The sequence below is a fragment of the Anser brachyrhynchus genome, assembly GCF_964034855.1.
Source record: "Anser brachyrhynchus genome assembly, chromosome: 3".
Taxonomy (NCBI): domain Eukaryota; kingdom Metazoa; phylum Chordata; class Aves; order Anseriformes; family Anatidae; genus Anser; species Anser brachyrhynchus.
In genome coordinates, this window is record NC_137696.1 from 71,216,665 (window position 1) to 71,237,447 (window position 20,783).

At 37.6% G+C, this 20,783-nt stretch overlaps 1 long non-coding RNA gene across 1 annotated transcript in view; it reads left to right on the plus strand.

Moving 5' to 3' along the window:
- Positions 1–5,145: 5,145 nt before the first annotated feature.
- Positions 5,146–20,783, plus strand: part of LOC308191714 — a 15,678-nt gene continuing 40 nt past the window's right edge. The window contains exons 1-4 of the long non-coding RNA XR_013948224.1: positions 5,146–5,759; positions 18,523–18,682; positions 19,665–19,798; positions 20,688–20,783. The exon at positions 20,688–20,783 is cut by the window's right edge and continues 40 nt beyond it. This is a non-coding gene — a long non-coding RNA (uncharacterized lncRNA). The remainder of the gene's footprint in view (positions 5,760–18,522; positions 18,683–19,664; positions 19,799–20,687) is intronic.

A 20,783-nucleotide genomic window follows, 5' to 3' on the forward strand; every position in this document is an offset into this window, starting at 1 on the left:
AGATCTGCCAAATATAAAGGTCTGGACCCTGTAGTGGCAGCCACTTCTGACTCCTTCCTTGTCTCATGGGAAAACCTGACAGTGGCCATACAGGTCAGATTTGTCTCCAAGGTTAACAAGCCAAGGCCCACCTTTTAAGTCTGATGCTGTAGGAGATCTATGTCTGCTCCCACCACCCTGTTGGAGGCATCAAAACTGAGTACAGACACCACTACTACAATGGTTTGTGAAATACAAGTATAATCTGAGCTGCTTTTTTTGTGGCATTTTTTCACAGGACCTTCCTAAAACCACTCTATTTATAGAAGGTAAATGTGGCAAATTTAAAGTTGAATTTCTTTTAAGGCACTTTAAGTTAATGTGTTGCACAGCCCCTACAAAGTGCTGTGCAGGTTGGTTACTTAGGTCTTTTTCAGATTTTTTTTTTCTTTAAGCCTGGCAAAACCTTAGCCTGACTTTTATATAACTTCATACACTTTAATCAAAATAGATCACAGAAAAATTGTGGCTATCACCAGAATTTGAGAAGTGGGATTTGCTAAAGCAGTTGAATGATATGAGTCCCATTAAGCCGCTTGTCACCATTCCCGCAATAATTTACACAATTTTACACAATAACTAAAAGCAAGCTAAAGAAGAGAGGTCTGCCTGTATTCAGTAATAGTGTTCAGGATCAAGTGGGAAGGGTGGTAATTTCCTTTCTATCATGTATTCCTTATTAGCAATGCAGTTTCTCTATATCTGAGTTTCTGAAATGAAAACAGTTCTGTCAAGCAGGTAAACACTTTTTACAGTTTCTAGCCTAAAGGAAAAAAGAAGAAAAAAAATCAAAACAAAAACCCTTCACCTAACCTGCAGGGCACTGGAATTATATCAGCAATAAAATAATCTTGCTGTCTTTATCTGTACTTTCTGCCATCTCAAGTTAGAGTGCCTGGAAAAAGTAAGAAGTACAAAAATCCGTTGTCACTGTGTAAATGGGAACAACCTAGTGTCTTTAGATACATAGGGAGAAATAATGGGTTTAACAGCACAGTAAACGCTAATTTTAAAAAACAGTTGACTCAAACAATGTAATGATACGACATCTACACCAGATTTTAATGTTGAGGAAGGGTCCTAGACTGGTATTTCTGCAGACTTAATTATCTTTCAGGCCTGGCTGTTCCTGCAAATGACTGCCAGCAGCTGTAGCAAACTACTTAATTCTGGGAACTGCAGGTTATAAGTTGGTGTCAGGAAGTCTGAGCAGCTGCAGAGAATTACTTAGCTTGGAAGCGAGATGTTTCTTCAGGGATTGTGTTAGGATTGTAATTTTTGCAGTTGTGGTCCTGAAAGCCTCCTGGTGTCATCCTGAGAAGGTGCTTTGAGTCCCTCTCCAGAAAACCATCACTTGTTAAGGGTGGAAGCTGTTTGTTAGGTTGCCAGTTGGAATGTCTATTAGTGACAGATAGAAGTCATCTTTGATTTGGCATATTTTCTAGATTTAACTTTGTAAAGCAAAAGCACTGTCATTCCTGGAATCTCTCTCTCTCTCTCTCTCTCTCTCTCTCTCTCTCTCTCTCTCTCTCTCTCTAAACACGAATGTAACCACCAGGGAGGTGGTGAATTTCTGTCAAAATCTTCAGATCTGGCTATCATTTGGGAAAATATGCTTTAACCAAAGCACACAGAATGCTTTAATCAGACATACAAGTTACTGGCCTCAAAGACTGGATGAAATTTGTTGGCCCAGGATATGTGAAAGGGCAGACTAGATGACCTGATGGCTCTTCCTGGCTTCCCATTCTATTAATTTGCTGATCACATCTGTGGGATTAGAAGTGTCTTCTGAGAGTTATGATGCCCAGGCTATTTGTCTTATCAGTTCAGTCATGTCCCAGACTAGGAAACCAGAAATGTAGCTCCCTTGATGTCCTCCAAACACAGGAATTGCCTGATGTCTCTTGGATTAGTTTAGCCCATGTAGTGATTAAAAGATCTTATGTGAAGCGCAAAGTGTTTTAGTGTTTTTGTTTTTTTTTTTTTTTTTTCTTCCTTCAGTCTAGCAACCAACGATCACGCTAGTGGGCCTAACTCTCCACTCTGTTATGATGTAACCCTGCTGGTTTCAACAGAGTCATGCTGGCGTCGAAATGATTTAAAGGACCAGCGAATGAGACATAGCAGCTGAAATCCGTAGACCATTTTAAAAAAACTTAACAAATCTGGAAAATTGATTGGCAGCCTCCCCCTTATCCCTCCCTCCCTCAAGACATGGGTGCTCATATTTCAGGAGTTGGCCTAAAAGATAGAAACTAAGGTCTGGACTTTTTTTCTTGAGTGTCTGTTTATCTTCCCTTCAGTTCATGGTTGTTCTTTCCTCAGTGTATTCTTTGGTGCTTTGTTTATCACAAGGAGGCTCCTGCCATTTCCTTTGGATGATGTGAACTCGTCTGGATGCTGCAACTGAGCAAAGAGAGTACTTTCCTACTTTTATTCTGCTTTGTATTGACTTCTCTGACTTGAACGGTTTTCCACATATTGTTTTTTTGTCGCCTCACACCCTAACAAGATATTATCTTATAAGATAGCCTAATCCGTTATGAAATACTTAGGGCTTGCCAGCAGTTTTTATTAGACACTTTAATAATGATGTTTAGGAGAAGTGGGAATTGCAAAGAACAAAGAATCCCCAGATGTCCTAACAATGTACAATGTAGAATTTGAAGAATATTTCTCTACTTGAGATATTTCTCATTTTCCTTTGGAACAGCAATGTATTATCTCTGTCTAAATTATGCGAATACAATTTTATTTATAGTTTGTCTCTTATATTAACTGTGTACCCTGAACGTGTCTGGTTTATTACTGAAAGTGTATTCTTTGCTACTTCTGTTTGGTTCTATAAACTTTATTAAAAATGCTCTTTCTGAATACAACTTCATGCAGCACACCTTCTCCTCACACAAGGAAAAAATGCCGAGAATTTAACCATGAGGTTTTAGCATATGTCTTTTGAATGGCAAGCTAACTTTCAGCTTCAGTATTTTGTGCTATTTGAATTGTGTTGTGCAGGGTCACATGCTTTAGGCTAATTGGTCCCATGCAAGGCTTGTAAGACACAGAAAAGCAAAGTTCCTGTGGTGAGTTTTTGGGGGCTGAGCTGAGTCTGAAATAGCAAAATTCATTCTCTACTCTGGTTTTCATTGTTAGTGTCTTTTTTTTTTTTTTTTTTAAACAAACAAACAAACAAAAAAACCCTTGCAAATAGGTATATTTAGTAAATAGGTATATATCACACAAGCTTAATCAGGAGAAGAACCTTACTTGTAGTAGCTACTGTAGGGAACACAGGAATACGAATAAATAGACTACTTCAAGGAACTAATTTATAATTCCAATGTTTTGTTAAAACACATTAACGTAAGCATGTTTTCTTGTATGTAACTTATCTTTGCAAACATTGTGACAGTTGTTCTGGATAATGCTGTCAGTGGAGTTTTCCTGCCTGGCACATATGATGAATGGGAAAAATGCAGAGAGGTACCAGGTTAAAGTTTTCTCCTTATCACTTCTTAATAGCATTTTAGGAGAGGTTTCTCTTAGTTTCCTTTTTTTTTTTTTTTTAATGCTTCCACTTCTTTGCTTTACTTATATTTGTACTTGTAGTAAAGCTATTACTCACAATCAGTTCACATTTTTAACTTGAATTACATTCTTTTATTTATGCAGTGGAAAACAGTCCTGTACCTCATCAAGTTGTGTTCCTTAAAAGGGGGGAGTATGTCTTATGGGTTTTACATGAGCTTTATAATGTTTCTGATTGCTTATTCAGTTTCTGAACTATTCTCTGTAGACACATTATAAATAGTTTACTTCATAAGTTAAATCTTAATTTTAGTCTTTACTGTGCAGCTACTAGGCTGTGATCCAACAAACAACTTCATGGAGGGACAAGATTTTGCCTAATGCGGTCACAGGTTGTGGCAGTCACAAAAGTGTTTTTTTTTTTGTTAAAATTAATGATATAATTTTCTATTTTTCCCATAATCTGATTGTTATTCATGCTATTTTTTAATTTTATTTTTTAACAGGAACACAATCAGTACCCCAATACTCAATGTTATAAAATACTATGCTATTAGGAAGGGTAATTTCAATACTTAAAGGGTTCTTATAAAAAAGATGGAAGAGGACTCTTTACTCAGGTAGATAATGATAGGGCAAGGGGGAATGGTTTTAAACTAAAAAAAGGATAGATTTAGATGAGACATTAGGAGGAAATTCTTCACTGTAAGGGTAGTGAGGCACTGGAACAGGTTGCCAAGAGAAATTTTGGATGCTGCATTCATGGAGGTGTTCAAGGCCAGGCTGGATGGGGTCTCGGCCAACCTGATCTAGTGGGTGGCATCCCTGCCTATGGCATGGGTTGGAGTTTGATGATCGTTAAGGTCCCTTCCAACCCAAGCCATTCTATGATTTGTAAACTACTTTCTAGAAGCTACTTACACCCAGTGACTTTTCAAGCGCTGTCTCCAACATTGTGCTCATGTCTGTTGAGCTGGGTAACCCTTAGCATAGTCAAATTGCTTAGGTATGTACTGTCAATAGCTTAAAAGCCTATCAGCCTAAAGCTGATTCCTAGCCTTGCTGGAAAAGGAGAAAAAAGAAAATTTAGAACACAGCAGTTTACTCAGATGAAATGAATGAATCAGTCAGGATGACCACTTCCTTGGAAAAATGCTGTTCTTGTTCTTGACAAATTCAGAAGGTAATCTGCCTTTTACTGAAAAAATGCCAATATAAACTCTGTTTAGAAGAGAAGGGCTGTTTTTTAACTTACAGGAGCTTACTAAATAGTTTATATAATAGCATTTGTTTGTTTTGCATCTAAATCTATCTGCTCGTAGTTGGATATATCCAAGCAGTTTGTCTTGTTAGGATTGTATGTATTATATTTATGGAAATGTCTTTCAGCCTGAAGGATCCCAGTGCACTTATGAATACTTTAATTCATTACTGGAATGAATTCTCTTCCCAATAAATCAGGAGGTAAGTCTAACAGAAGTCGAAGTTCAGAATTATTATAGACAAGAAAAAAATGTGGTTATTCTTTTTTTTTCTTTCTTTCTTTCTTTCTTTTTCTTTTTCTTTTTTTTTTTTTTTTCTTCTTAGAAATGCAATTGTGCTATTATGTTTGTTAAAAACCATTTTGATGTGTTCTCCTTTATGGGACCAATGTGTCTATATATATTTGAAATGAACCAATTTTATTCGTGGCTCTATGCTGATTATAAGGAAAGACTCTGTGGGAGAGGAAAACTGCAGTTATGAAAGGCAGCCCCAAGCCTTCTAGAAGTTGCACTCTTGCTAAACTAGTAATTAGTGGGTAATTTCATGAGTTACTGAGTGAGGCTGGTAAGGTGTGGGTTATGCGGGTGGTATAATGATGTCTTCTGGGCTTGTAACCCATATTTCTTTCTGTTCTTTTGCTTTTTATGGGAGTTATAACTGAAGCTAATTTTCTATGGGTATTGTAATATCCAAATAGAGCACATGACTGAGAAATGCTGTGTAAGTTTAAAGTAGGTGAAGCTGTAAAGAGACTAGAGGAAAGAGACTACAAGTGTGTTAACATCTTGGGAGATGAGGGCTCCAAAACCTGGAGAGCTGGAAATATGAAGATGGAGGTGTTGAAGGGTATTGCAAGAAGGCTGAGGAAACCCTAGGAAAGATGGGGAAGTATGATGCTGTTTAGGCTGCAGCATATTTCAGAGGTAAGACAGATATGTGAGAATGTGTTTGACCATCTAACTACTTTTAAAGGAGGTCTCATTCTGCAAGAGGAGGAAGACTAGGATACTTCTTAAATTACACCAACCCAGGAGAGGAGAGGGGAGGGGAAGTGAGCCTTCCTGCTGTAGGAAGGAAGAAGGTTAAAGATGTCAAAGGAGCACACTGGAACAAAACTTGATGTCGCAAGTGCAGTCTCATACATTCTGTGTGTCTTAATCAGACTGTGCCAGGAACATATTGCCTTATAGAATATCATAGTTTCTGTGACATGTAGGTTCAGTATTCTAAGACTGTATTTTTGAGAATTAAGTCAATAACACTCTCAGGTGAGATGAACTTGTGTGTTTACCTTGATTGTCACAAAAAGAGTGTTCTGTCCTTCTGTCCATTCATATAGAAAATACTCGAGTCTTGTAGAATTTCTAAGGATAAAATACAGATCATTCCAGAATGAGCAGAAACTGCTGAAAACATCAGTTTGGAAAACATTGTTCTACTTCTAAAACATTTAGAAACAATTTAAATGATTAATATGTTTTAAAAATAAATTTCCTATGGCTTTCAGATATTGCTTCCTCTTTGGCCCATGTTATAAATTACCGTTGTTGTATGAACACAATCATTATTCCTTTGAATGAATATATAGAACTCTGTTCTATTCACAGCCTTTAGTATTTTACAGATATTGTTACGGAAATGGTTTATCATTTTTCAAAAAGAAAATTCTGCCTCCAAGGTGTTTAGTATAACCTTATTAATCATTAAATGTGTAGAAGGTTTTATTGAAATATTGGTGCTGCTTGAAACAGCATAAGCTCCTATTAGAATATCTAACTGGCTTGAGGCAAGCAAGCCAGAAATATCTTCTGTAATTCTTAGTTAGTCATTTCCAATACCCCCAGCCCGCACTATTCTGTGATTTTTTTTTTTTCTCTTGGGATGAAAAGGAAAACCATTTCAGAGTGGTACCAGTGCACCAGCTCTCCTGTTCCTGCTAAGCCTATTCCTGCCAGATCTCAGTCCTCAGGAGCCTTCATTCTGAGGACAGTGATGAGCCTGATGAGCAGAGATGAACTTGAACCAAAATTCTCAACACAAAGCTTCTCAATTTTAAGGATGCTTTATTGTACCAGTATCACGCTCTTGAAGTTTAGGCCTTTGGATACTGGTTAAATTTCTTTATTAGCAGCATGCAGTGCTCAAGGTAGGAGTAAGTGAATTAATTAAGAGTAATTTAGCAAATAACTAAAATGTTTGTATGGCCACATTAATGATTGTCTGTCTTTGCTATTCATTAATAATTGGTAGGCTTTTCCTTGGGGTGATGAACATTTAAGTGATTGAGAATGTGAGAGGCTGCCCTTCGTCATATCACCATTCATACTGAGCATGTCCAAATGGAAGAGAAGGAAATGATGTGTGTAGGTGTGTCTGGCACAATCAAAATATTTTTTGAGGTCTTAAGAAATCTCAAAAAATGCTATCTGCAGTAGGACATCCTAGATATTCTGGGGTCTTCTGAGAAAAAAACACGTATTTGTGCAGCCTGGAGCAATTATACATATGCCCAAGGTCTGTCTGTAACCCAGACTGAGTATCAACCCACTGTATCCCAGGGAGTGTATTTGCCGAACTGTAACCCTTTCCTTTTCTTTTTCTTTTTTTTTTTTTTTTAAGGGTGTTTTGTTTGGACGCTATTAATACGAGGATATTTCTGTGTCCTACAACAGCCACTGAAGCTCCACAGCTTCATGAATTACAACAGTAAAATTGCATTTGTATGAAAAGTGAGGAAAGGAGTGTTCTTTTCCAAAAGTCTGAAGTACTCAATTTACATAAAATAACATAATAACACGTGTTTTTCCGCTTGTAAAGGTGGAAAAGCAAGGGAGGAGTAGGACACACAGGACACACTTTATTATGGTGAGGAATGTTCCTGAAGGTTATTAATCTGAGTACGTTCAGTGACCAAAAAAAAAAAAAGTCAAAACAAGAATTCAAATTTTTTGTTCTCAGCGAAAGATTAAACAAATAAGATTAAATAAGATTAAAAACAAAACTCTAAAGCTTTTCATGAAATTTCAGTGTTTAAAAGTAGACCATTTATCACAGAAGAAGAATTTATTTTATTTTATTTTTTTTGAGAGAAATATTGCATCTGGCTTAAAATCATAATGAATGATAGGAACAAACCACTTGATTCATTAGCTACATAGTTCTTCTAAAAACTTGTCCTGTTCCTATGTTGCTGACATCAGTGAAAACATTGCCTTTTATGTCAGCAGGCCAGGACTGAACTGGAAAGAGAAATAATTTATTTAGAAGATGATAATCTTCAAAGCACTGAGCAGTTTCTTAGTGTTTTCTCAGGTACTGAGTACCTTTGATTCCCACTAGCTTATAGGGTTATGCTCAGCATTTTGAAAACCTGTTATATGGTTCCTCTATTTAGCAATCCTTGATCCTATCATTTATTGCTTAGTATTGTCAATTTTTCCTGAAATACCTTTGTGCTTTCTCTCACCTCCCTTCAAGCACTGGAGGCTTTCTGCATAAAATGGGACCACAAAACTAGAAGATCCTCTGGAATCACTGAATTTAGACTTCATGAGTACAAAATGTCCACGTGGGACAAAATGCTTTCTGAAGACATCCTATTGCCCGTGTTCTTTTGATCAGGGCTGAAAATACATCTGCTTTTGCAGTGGTCTGTTTTGCAATGATCCTCATAAACTTATCCAGCTTCCCACTAATGGTAGTCTGTTTTTGGTTCTGCCAGCATGGTTGCAGTCTCCCTGCTCTGCTGGCTGGGGATCCTCCTCTGATTTCTAGCCTACACCTTCTCCTGTTCATTTCTGTATATTTGTTCATAATCCATCATCGCCCTTCACTTGAATAGGTATCCTCTCCTTTATGTCTGTCCTCATAGTAATGTATATTTCAGGTAGCACACCTATTTCTTCAGCTTTTTTCTGCTCATGTAAACAGCAAATTTTTTTTTTTTCTTGTAAACAGGTCTGTACTCAGTACTCTGGGTAAAGCCTCACCACTGCTATGTACAGCGGCCTTAGTACTTCCATATCTTATCTAAAAGTATCTGTTTAGAATAATTTTAAGGATCATGTTAGCATTTTTATGACCACATTGCTTTACTGATGTTGTTATCCTTAAAAGGGAACTGCTGGCTTCACTGAAGCCTGTGATGAGGTATTTTTAACAGAATACAAAGTTTCATCCACTACCTTTACATTATTTTTCATGGTATGGTCCTTTAACAAACTATTACATGTTTTAACATTACTTAATATCCCTTGTCATACTTCTGACACTATCACTCATGCATTCTTTAATTCAAAGACAATTTTTTCATTGGTGCCTTTTAATACCGCTATAGTATTACACACACAAAACAAACAGACCAAAAACAACCACCATAAATAATTTACAAAATAAACATGGAACACAGTAACCAAACTCTTTGCTGCTGTTATCTTTTCAGCAGAGTCAGAAGCAGAGGGTGGGTCTTTGATAAAATTCAGAAAGTAGAAGCAGAGGAATAGTTTTTGCTAGAATTCAGAAAGAATTCAACAACTTATACAATCCTGAGACCTAAACACGAACTGAACTTGCTTTAAAATGCATAAATACTGCTTAGAGGGGGTGAAAAGTCAATTTTCAGAATGAGGAAAAATGTGAGAGACCACAGCTAAGTAAATACATGGAAAGAAAGACCAGACACTAAAGGAATGGGCATAAAAATGTGGAGGTACCTCAAAAGAAACCATAACCAACAAATGCAAAGGGAGACGTTGCTGGAAAAACTTTGCAGTTCCACAAATCTTAACAAGCCAAGCCACAAGTCTATAGTTGTAGCAGCTGTTCATTTCACAGCCATGGAAGACGTGACACTTGAAGATATGCCAACAAAGTAGAAAAGTCAAGTGTGAATCTATTTTATTTATTTATTTATTTAAGAGTAATACTTTCCTCATTGTGAAATGTTACTAAGGGAGAAATGACTTGCCTGTTTAGACTGGTCTTAGTGGGCATACTGGCAGTAAACTGTACGTCTTAGCTCCTCCTACATAATATTATTTGATTAATGAAGTGAACCACAATGACACTTCAAAATTGATTATTTCAGCTAATCTAGCATGCATACAAAATGATTTCAAGAATGTGAATTTTTATGCTGTGTTCACAAAACCAATGAAGAACTGTTCCTATCTGCTGTGTGCTTATTCAGGACGTTTTTTTTCACTAGGCCTCACCATGGCACAGGGCAGGAAAATGCTTGTTTGAGTTTTCTCATCAGTTAGGGGCACGTAGGATTTTAATTATTTCTTCATTTATTTTGTTTCTTCTCCTGGCTTCCAGTGGACAGAAGGCAGTTAGCATATGTCCACAGCAGCAGTTAAGATCAACCTTAAGGTCAGCTTCCAACCCACCATTGGCCTACCCTTTCCACCTTAGTATAGAGCCCTTTTACTGCAGCCTTTAGGTGTGTGCTAATAACAAACCCATAACAATCCTACACTGATCCATTCCTGGCTTCTGGTTCCTCTACATTCTAAATATACTACAAGTACTCAAAAAAAGAGTTAAGAAGATGGAGAAGACTGATTCTTAAAAGTTTAGCAATGCAATACAAATAACCTCTAGAAGGCTGAAGGAATCTTCATGCTAAGGTATATACGAAGACTGTGGCTCTAACAAGTTGATGGTGACTGGTCGTGATGAAATCTAAATGTCTGTGGAAGCTTACCTTGAATTAACTTAGTCCAGAGTTTGTACTTTTCAGTAGTGCTTGCAGTTATTGTAGATTTTTTGGATTAAACCCAATATGCATGACAATGTTACAGAATATAGTCAGTCTATATTCTCTCATTTCTATGCTAAGATGAAGTAAAAATCATTGGTTTTCAGGATGCAATGGAGAGGATATTAACCTTCAAGTGATCACTATAATTTGAAAAGCAGTCTGAAAATTGTGAAAATAAATTATACAGTACAAATAGATTCAAGTATATTAAATTCAGGTCTGCTGTTGAACAAAAGCAACATGCACAGGCTCTTTCATCATCTGATTGCTTTTGAGGCCATGCTCTGTGGCTGAAAATTAATAACATATTGATGCTCTTGAGGTTGATGATACGAAGGAAACTAATTACATCTGAAACCAATACCAGACTATTTTCAGTTAGTGTTATCTCTTACTCGACTTCAAAAACTGAACCCAAAGCTGACCCAAAATATAATACCATCTTTGTAAAATCTCCAGTTTCTGTTGGAAGAAACACTTAAAATTTTTGGGACATAAGATACATGTACTCTCTTAATCTGAAGTACTTGCCGCCAGAAATTGCTTTTTGAGAGTGGCATGGGTGTACCAAGAAGTCTGACTGATCTCCCTTTGAGTGTACAGGGCACTGCTTTGACCGTCACCTTCCTCTCTTGCCAAGCTGACCTTTGAGAAAGCTGTTACCTCTGCAGAGGTACATGATTTTGCACTAAGCCTACAAGTCTCTCTCCAATCGTTCTTACAGTCCCCACAATGACAACTCCATTGGGTGGGTGGTCAACCCAGCGGCAGCAGCATCTTCCAACTTCTTTCATCATCTGCAAAGCAAGTATGTGCTGTTGCATCTAGGAGCAGAGGTTGTTTGGTCTGCAGAACATGTACATGGATGCGATATGGAGTGGGGGTAGGATGGAGATTGCAGCAGGTATTAGGTAATCTGTTTAAGTCTGTTTCAGATCTCTAACCAGTCTTTGTATTTCTGAGCTCCTGAAATTTTGAGTCAATCATTCTGGTTTTGATCAGGGTAAGCTTTACTAGTTTCTTTATAGAGCACATATGGACCTGTCACTGGACTGTTTAACTGACACATTTACAGTAATCGTTCACCTGGCATGCAGCCATTAGCATATAAAACACTAGGTCTGCAAAGTTAACTTTAATAATGAGATATTAAAATGTTCAGCAGACTTCCCCCACCTTTTTGCAGAAAAGCAGTCCGTGGGCAATCACGTTTGCTCATCACCACAAATGAGCAGCAGGCATCAACAGCCACCCTATCATCTGCTGGGGAGGAATGTTTCTCTCTTTACTGGTGGGGCAGCTATTTGGTTCTCTTTACTTTTTTTCATGGAGTGGTGATTAGGACTGGCCAAACTTCACACCCACATAACTTTCATTTCTGTGTATTCCACACGAGTCTGGTCATAACTAAAATACATTTGTGATCCTTGTTCCAAGGCTCCAGGTGGTACAAAACGTTTGCTCTTTTGCATAGTTTTAACATAAAGATATGTGGGTTGCCTTCCAGATGCATTATACTGAATACTTTTGTAACATTTGGAAGCCTCTGGAGGTGCAATGCTCCATTTTTCCTGAGGTATATTAGATTCTTGGAGAGGTCTCCTTCCACCATTGTTAGTGTTGCTGTACAGGCCCCTTGTGTTTCAGTTGAACTATAATTATTTAGCACAGCAAACAGATGCTTGATGTTTCCATTTTTTTTATATGTTCAAGTAATCAGAAGCTATATGTGTAGCAAGAAGACAAGAAAGTATAGTACAAGTGTTTGAAACACATATTGAATGCAACTGAATTGTACTCATCTCAGGTAATTTTTTTTTGTTGTTAAGCTTTCCAGTAGTAGCAATTTGTGTTTGAGGTTCAATAATGTAGGTAATTTAAAAAAGCTTTTACAACCACTTATTTTGGCAAGACTTTTGAGCAGAAATTGCTAATAAAATTTCAGTGGCCTTAATCAACCCCTTATACAACGTAACAGTGAAAAATAGCATGGGAAAAATGTTCATACAGGAATGTCTTATCAGGCAAAACTTGAAATAAAATGAAAATCTCCTCTGATGACAAAGAAATGTCGAATCTTTCTTTACAAGCATTGGGAGCAAACTCTTTTCAAATTGCAAACTTGTGCTCATTTCTAGATTCTCAAAAGGAATGCTTGCAAAATTGGAGAAAGATTAGGGACAGAAGCAAAAGTTGCTAGCCAAGTGTTTTTAGTTCTGAGACCTAGTTCAGAAAAAAAAAAAAAAAGTTATATCACTTTTGCAGCACTTTCTGGAACTACTTAATTAATGCATGATTGAAGGAGTAATCATTCAAATACAGTGAGTCGCTATTTCTGTATTAGCTATTCCTGCATTTCTTGCATGGTTTTATTAGCAGTGGAATTGCTGACATTTAAAATGTCCTTACTGCCATCAGAGTTAGCATAGGTAGAAATAAATGAAACCCTTTTGCAGTTTGACTTGTTATTTCAGGTTCTCTGTAAATTCAGACAGACAGTAAGCTACATTTTTGAGGTTTTCTTTGTAAATATAACAGATATACACTGACTTGTAGAAAAACAGCACTCTCCCTCCCTAAAATAAAAGAAAATGCAGCTGAGTCTCTGGAGAACATTTTAGAAACCTGGAGAGAGTTAAATTTGCACATTAGAAAAACGTACAGTGAGAAGATTGTTTATTTCTGATATCAGTTGCTTCTAGTGCCTGGATATTTTTACATTTTAAAGATAACCATGAAATTGTTCTGCAGGAGGATCTGGAGTACTGAAGTTTCATCATGCAACATTGAAATATGTAGGTAATACTCTGCATGAAAGAAATCTGACTAAATTAATTCTGACAGGGCTATTTTGCTATTAAGATGGATATGAATAAAATGGGACAAAGCAATAGTGTGCTGTTTTTGAACTGGGATCTATAAAATATGCCCAGAGAGGGATTATTTCTTTCAATACAGTACACAGATGAAATATAAGTCTATAGAGAATGTTATTCTGTATGTAGATGTAATCAGAATGAAATTACAAATCTTTTATGAACCTGGTAAAGTTTGGTAGATGCAGGTGTATTCTCTTGAACAGAAAGCTGGTGAAGCTAAGAACAGACCTAGATTATGTTTGTGTCAATCTGATTACAAAGTCCTGTTCAGCCTCAGATGGAGTGCAGGAAAGTGAAGTGCCATAGCTACTGCTCAGATGAAACCCAACATGCAAAACATTGAAGATGGGAGCACAGATGGCTTGGACTTTTTTTTTTTCTTTTTTTTCTTTTTTTTCCCCCTGTATTATCAATTTTAGGAGGAAATTGTTGAAGGCACACCTATTGATTGGCAAAGTGTTACAGAAAAATATATTTAGAAGGAAAGATGAAGGTCACTCAGGGAAGGAAAAATCTAAGAAGGTCCAGAGCTATTTTCTGCTGACTTCAGTGAACAGTGACATTGAGAAAGCTGTTAATCTTTGTCATAGATACTGAAAATACAAGCCAAGTTGAGTCAAACTGCTCATATTAACCTATAAAAAACTGTTCTCTTGGAATAAAGTGTGCCTGGCTTTATTGTGTTAGCTAGAAAAATGTGTGTAGTAGTTCCAAACTATTTTGTTTCATTACTCAAAGCTAATCTTACCATGTTGGATAGTACATATCAAATGATTTTTACAGATTATTGTATTCTTGAGATGGCAGAGCTGAAAATGAGATGTGCATTCATAGGCATGATTGCAGTTAACTGTGACTAAAACAGATAATTCTGGAAAAAAAATTAAAGTAACACATCTTTTAAAATAATAAATTAGCAACATTGAGATGTGGTCTCAAGCTTTTTGACGGCCGATTTGGCTAAAAACTTAAACCCACTACTTTTGTAATAATAGAAAATGGTATCTTGGTCGGTGTGAGAATTGCAGAGAAATGAAGGATCAGATAAGGCATCAGAGGAATCTGCACATATTTTGTGTTGAGAATTTGCACTGGTTCAAAAAGGGGAGTCTGGGTATGCCTTAAAGAGAAAGGTTGGTCATAGGAGATAGTACAGTCTCAAATTCTGAGATCATCAGCATTTGCTCAGACATAGGTGTCCCACAGATAAATGGGGAATATATGAGACAAGCCTGCAAGTAGCTGTTTTGCCCAGGAAAGTCTAAGGCAGGTAACAGATGAACAGGATTGAAATGGCTGATCATGTGCCCTTGCACAAGTCAGGACTACCTATTATCAACTCATAACAACAATGGAATTTTGCACAATTTAGAAAGCCCAGAGTGGGGCTAGTAGCACTGCCCTAATGTGCACTGTATTACTGCTGAAACAGATCAGTTAGCTTGTATGGGTATCTCTGCATGACATGGTCTTTGGCCAGAAAAGTAACCTTTACTTGGAGGGTCAAAAAAGAGAAATAGCTCATTTAATAAATGCTTTTTTTTTTTTTCAAACAATACAACATTTTCCCTTTGGCTTCTCCTGCTGCATGCCAAGAGGTTCCTTCCAGAGAGAAAGAGGAAAAGTACAGAAAGGACACAAAATGCGAACACAGCAGGTCCCTCCAGTGTTTTGTGCAGTGCTCAAAGTACAAAGAAAACATAACGAAGAAACATGGTCTGACTGTCCAGCTTTTCATTCCAGCATTTAAAACAATAACCTGGGGCAAAAGATTAGCAAAGAAGGTCAGATGGAGAGTTACAGGGAGCAGGAAGGCTGGTAGCTTTAGAGGCATATCACTTTCACAAAACCAGCTGAACAAATTACTGCCTTCATGGAACTGAGCAGAAGATTGTAGAGACTTGAGCTGGGTGTCCCTGAGTGCAGCTGAAGTGGTGCTTGCTTTTCTGAGCCAACAAAATGCTCATTAGCTTGTCCACATTTGCAAGAGGGGAACTGAGCTGGCACGATCACCACTGGAGGGGAAGAGAAAGGAGAACAGGAATGTGGGGAGACTAGGGTCTTCTGAGACAGGATGTTGGTGGGAAGGGCCAGGGGCTTTGGGCCAGCATTATTTGCTCAGTCTCCTACTCCCTAAAGGTGGCATATATTCCAGCCAAGCTGCAATTTGGCTAAGGCAGATAATACTCAAGTAAAAACTGAACTTGAATATTCCTATTATTCTTTGTTGTTTTTAGAAAAAAAAAATATTACTGTGACAAGATTCTAAGAGCTGACAGATTGGAGAAGCAAATTTTCTGACACTGAAGAGAAATTCATTTGGCCAAATAAACTAAGGGAGCTTGCCTATTCTTAGAAATTATTATCCTAATAATCATTGCTATGGACTTTAAAACAATGTATGTGCTAAATACCAGCAGTGAGCTCAGTGGTGCCCAGAAAGGGAAGAATGTGCAGATCATATTGTGAGAGCTTCACAGCCTAAAACATCATTGCTGTAAGCTAGAAAGCGATAGGAAAGTTGAAAGCTTTGCAGGTTCTACTCTCTGATACCAAGTTACTCCAACTCAGAGCAGTGCTGCAGTCTGCAGAAGTCAGGAAGAGCCCTTCTCTGCCTGTTTTCCTGTGGTGTGGGCACAAGGAATGGCTGAAGGGATGGGGACCTCTGGTTCACCTGGCTACAGCTGCTGGCCCAGCCCGGTGCCAGCAGCGCACCAGGAGGGCAGCAGGCAGCATTCAGGGGTGCCAGCAGCTGCCTGGAGGGAGCATGGTGCTCCTTCCCATCTCCCAGCCTTGTAGGATGCCTGCTTGCTTAGCGTGCTGGGAGCTGGGGAGCTGCAGCTGCCTGCACCTCTCACGGCTCGAGCTGCGCAAAAGCACCGTGGGGAACCCGGCCAGTTCTGCTGAGCGCCAGTGAGGGACTGGGAATTTTGCTGTCTAGAGGAAAAATGTTGTTATGTCTAACATTTAATGCAGTGCTGGCACCACGAGGCTGCAGGCAGATTTGTTTATTTGACAGGCTCTGCTAGCTTGACTTTCTAAGGGTAAAAACCTACATTCCTATCTGGAAAGGCTTCCTTAAGAATGGATGGAGCAGTCGCATTGATCAGTGATCTCTCAAGAGGGCTGGCAAGGTGTTTCTGGCTGGGGTTTCAGCCCCAACCCGATGCCGGGGTGTCACGGTCTAATGCAACCACCGGTTTTGTTTTGTTCTTGCAAAAGCCTCCCAAAAGGACAGTCTTCTGCACTTCTGCAGTTGTGGATGGTTGTTCTCTTCCATAATTATATTGATAAAGTATCAGCCATTGTGGAATCAAAAATGCCACTTGCCTCCACAAGTAGCTTTCACATTATCTTTATATTACAAGAAAAACATTTCTTGTTTTTTCTTTTAATGTGACATTGGTTAAATTATATCTTAAAGGGAAAAAATGTTTGCAGATATTGTTGATGACTCAGATGTTTTATAAGACAGGCTGTTGTTTTAAGAGCAGCATGTGCTTGTTCAGTGGACACCCTCAGTGCCGTCAAACATTACTAACACTGACCAAAAAAGGTATTTCATCTTGAATTTGAGAAAGCATAAATATTTGAATCAAAGCAAAGATATAGCTGCAGTCTCAAAAGGCCAGTGGAAAAACAACATGCACCATCATATCTAGCATCGAAGCTTTATAAAACACCTTTAATATAATAAATATCCAGCCTGTGTGTTGAAATGGACCGTATGTTCTATATCTGTACTAAGGCCAGCAAGGAGAACTGTTGATCTTTGAGGTAAGTATTACCAAGACTTCTGGAAAAGTAGAGGAAAGTTCATTCCAGGAAGGACTGCTCCTTCAAATCTCATCTTACTGATATTAAAAATAACTTACAGCATCAGCAGACACCGAGAAGGCAGAGCTGGAGCTCAGATCTGGGAATAGGCACTGGGGAAAGGAAAACAGAAAGGAAACCAGTAAAGAACCAGAAACTAAGGATGAAAGCTGAGCAAGGACGAAAAGGGTCCAAGGCGAGAAATCACAGCAACAAGCTCCAGAAACTCCTGAAAAGTCTTTTTAAAAGACACTCTCCTGCTGTCCCGCTGGTGATTTTGGCAGTGAGGAAGGCAGGCCTTAATGTTCCACTTGTCCCCAAGCTGCTCAGGGTCTCTTTGCAATATCCAAGTGTTTTCTGATCATCTATGTTGAAAGGTATGAACCATAAAAATTAATTTGTTCCAGGTCCATATTTACAGGAATTTTAATGAACTAGCAGTGAACCTGGTCTGTACATTGAGCTAACTAGCACTGAAGCCCAGTTTCCATGTAATAAAAGTATGTGCAACACCATGTATTTTTAGATATGTGAAAATACTTTGCAAATAAATATGTACACAAAGATAAACACATGCAGACAAAATCCCACAGAAAACAAAATATGTTCTACATAGTACATGTTTGATCTACACTAACTACACATACAGAATGTTCAACTGTATTTATGCTTCCGAAGCTTAAATGAAAATAATAGTACTAAAGAATTTTAACTATCAGTCTCAGTTTCATATCCCTAAGTTTTCTGAAACATTTAAAACTGTGACTGGAATCTCATGCTTCCTATGCTAAATTTAATTTGGAACACAGGCCAACGGAAATATAGTTAATTTAAGCCAAAGTTTGATTTTGCTATTTGCAAACAATATAAAGTGGTTAAAGTCTTGGGTATTTATCCTCTGAGGTAGCATGTATTTGCCCCTGTTATGTGATTGCCACCCTTCTCATTAACAGCAAAGGATTTTATTAGTTTGTTTAGGAATTTTAATACATTAACACTTTCTAAATGAAACCTGCTACTAGTGATGTATAACAGAAAATCAACAAAATAAAACAATTTGTGTAGCTTTTCATATCTGACATTACTGAAAGTTAGTCATCTTGTGATTCACACAGAAAATACTGTGGGTGATAAGGTTTTCCTTAAAAAGAAAAATATCAGTATGTCTTTGGGAAGATTTACTGCTCCCAGCTCTCATATGATTTTCCCTTTTCCGTTCTTTTCCAGAATGAAAGCACCAACTTTGCTGCTAGTGACCTGACAAGAAACTGCAACTAATGTCTACTTCTTCACAGCACACAGTCTCTCAGATTTTCCGATCACAGTCATTGATCAGTCATCAGATTTATTGTGAATTTGTATCTCTTTTTGCATCTTTGCTTCTTAGGTGAGATATGCTGTGGTACAGCCATACAGATGGGTAGAAGCACATAGCTTTCAAGACAGTTTAAACAACAACTATGTTCATCAGATCTTCCTGGGCATGGCGACTATGAAAACATACATGGTTTTATTTATTTATTTATTTTTATTTTTTTTTGTAGGGGAATATTGACTTAGGATTTTTAGTATTTTACACAGGTTTAAATTAGAGATGCCTTTTCTGTTAGTTCTCCAAGGCACATTCAATTCAAAAGTAAAAATCTTTTATAACGCATTTACCGCATATACTGAAAATATGCTGCCTTTTTTTTTTTTTCTCCCCAAAAGTAATGAACACATACACCAATGTAAAAGAGATACTAATCTAATAAAATGTGTAAAAGTGCTTATTTTGGATCTAGTTCAAGTCCCCATGAGTTTTATCCTTATTTAAATCCAGAGAAAAATTAAACCCATTTTTGGATAGGTATACAGAAGAGTACAGTGCTGAAACTCTTGAGAAATTTAAGCAGGACAATTGAATTATACCAGGCTGGAATTTGGACATTTGTTTAGACTAACATTTTTTGCTTATCAAGGGTACCTTTCACTTCCTAGTTCCTTTACTTCACAATTAACATCTCAGGTTGGGATTTTGGCCTAGAAATCATACTTTCACTGACTTTAATGATCTGCAGTTCAGCACTTGGAGTTCGTGGTACATATTTCATAATGCTGATAAGCTGATAGTGGAATCATTTTTTAAATGCTACTGGCTATCTCACAGCAAATTTCCATTTAGAGAGAGTCACGCAATTCTGTTATCTGTTCTCATTTAATCTGTGGACAAGGTAGAACTTACACAAAATTAAACACATGCTCATGCACAGGTTTAGCAATAATAAGGTGGCAGTTGTGAAATATATCTAAAACTTCAGAAGATAAGGTCTCAGATGAAGATGAACTTGTTCCCTAATAAGCATGTATTCTTGATATGTTTTGTGCAGACATATCGAGTTTGTGCAAGCGCCAGTATCTGAATCAACAGCAAGAATGAAGACAGAGCCCAAACTAGGAAGTGATGTTATGGGGTCTCTTGTGATGCCTATATAGCCAGTGTTGGCACTGGTGCCTTGAGTTAGTAAGTAAGGGCTGGAGTTTGTACAGAGGTACCACAATTCATTTAATTTCCTCGATGTTTATTATAAAAATGTGCAAGTTCAAGCTGAAGACTTAACATGATCCATGTTAACAATGTAATAGCCTCCGTTATTGTTTTACAACAATAAACACTGCTGATAGTAAAAGAGCAATATTTTACCAAGAGATTCCATGGACTGTGACGCCATGCAATGCAATATTTCCTGAGAGGAGTGTCAACTTAGCAACCTGACTATTGCTATAATGATTATTTCCAAAAACAGAATACAGGTCAGATGAGTGAAAGTGAGAACTCTCCCATTTATTTAGAACAGCTTTCCCATCTGGTTCCTTGTGATTTAAGGAACTACACCAGAAGCCACAGTTCTTCTCTCAATTAATTATGCCTATATTTAATCTGATTTTTTTTTTCACACTATAATAAAAATGAGTTATACCAGTCACAGTCAGTAAAGTCAATTGCCTTTTGATGGGCAATGTCCTGGTTTAAGACAGCACACTTACCACTCCAGTGGTAAAACAGAAGGCATTATCCAGTGCTTCCAATAGAGAATGCAGTAAATATGGACAGAAAGGAGGAAAGACAGTGGTTGCTTAATCTCTGCTTCTCTTTTGCACATCTTCATAGAATCATGTGATTCTATGTTCCATAAAATCACATGAAGATGTGAAAAAGAGAAACAGAGATTAAAACAACCACTATTTTATTAAATGCATTCAGATGGTTCTGTGATGGTGATACAGATTAAATGGTAACTGGTCTTTATTTTGACTTATGTTTGGGAGTGAAAGCTGTTTTTTTGACATTGTGTTATGTTTCATTCTGTCATATTAATATTTATTGTTCTTAATTTCTTTCTTCTTTCCAGAGCTAGCAGAGCTTTCCAGAGATTTCCCTCACCTGCTTGCCTCATACAGCTGCCTCCTTATGGATGGTCTGCTTTTCCTCTTTCATTTACAATATT